Here is a 983-nt window from a genome sequence, read left to right as displayed (position 1 = left end):
CAGCTGCCCCCGCAGCGCCGTCTGGGCGAGGAGCCCCGCGCCGCACGGCCCCGCTGCCGCCTGCCTTGGGGCGTCGAGGGGTTGGCAGCGCGCGGCCCCGCCGCACCGGGAGTTGGCTGCGAGGACTGAAACCGAGAGGCTGAATCACGGCGTCGGCCCCGGGGCAGGGAAGGGACGGGCGCTGCCCGCTCCCCGCCCTGCGCCGGCTGCGGGGCTTCCCCGCCCCGCCCCGCAGCGCCAGCGGGGCCGTGGGACGGGGGAGCGCGTTACAGCCCCGCGCGGGGCCGGGACCGTCCCCGGGGGGAGCGGCGTTTGTCACCGACGGGCGCGGGCAGCGCCGGGTTTATCTCCCCAGCACCGGGCACGGGGCCTCGGCCCACAGCGCCGCGCCCCGCACCGGGAGGGCGTCTCCCCCCCGCACCGGGAGCAGGCGGAGCCGAAGGGAGCTTTTGCGCAGCGCCGTGCCACGCAGCCCGGCCGCAAACCGGGCTCAGAACGGGCCGCGTCCGTCCCCTTCGGGCCGACCCCCCCCCCCGCGCTGCGCTCCGCTCGCCGCGAATTTTCCCGGGCAAAAACTCCCCCGGGTGCCCCAAGCCGCCCCGCGGCCGCTCCGGGTCGGGTCGGGTCGGGTCAGCTCCGCTCCGGGTCAGCCCCGCGCCAAACCCGCCCGGTTCCGTTCCGTGCGATCCGTCGCGGTGGAGCCGCCCCGCCCCGCCCCCTGACGTCACCCAGGTGGGCCCTTCGTGCGACCACGCCCTTCCCCACCCGCCCTCGCCCCGCCCCCGCCCCGCCCCGCCGCCCAATCACCTCCCGGCTCGGGGCGGGGCGTCCGCTTTCCCGCCAATGGCGAGCGGATAAACACGAGGAGGGGGCGTGGCCCTGTCCTCCGCGGTGAGGACGGACGGGCAGGAGAACCAATGGCAGGCGGGCAGCGCGGGGCGGGGCGGGGCGGGGCGCCGCTCGCCTTTTGTTCGGGCAGGAGC

The sequence above is a fragment of the Numida meleagris genome, chromosome 26 (assembly GCF_002078875.1).
Source record: "Numida meleagris isolate 19003 breed g44 Domestic line chromosome 26, NumMel1.0, whole genome shotgun sequence".
In the NCBI taxonomy this organism is placed as follows: domain Eukaryota; kingdom Metazoa; phylum Chordata; class Aves; order Galliformes; family Numididae; genus Numida; species Numida meleagris.
The sequence above is the reverse complement of the archived record's forward strand: the minus strand, read 5'-3'. Positions refer to the sequence as shown.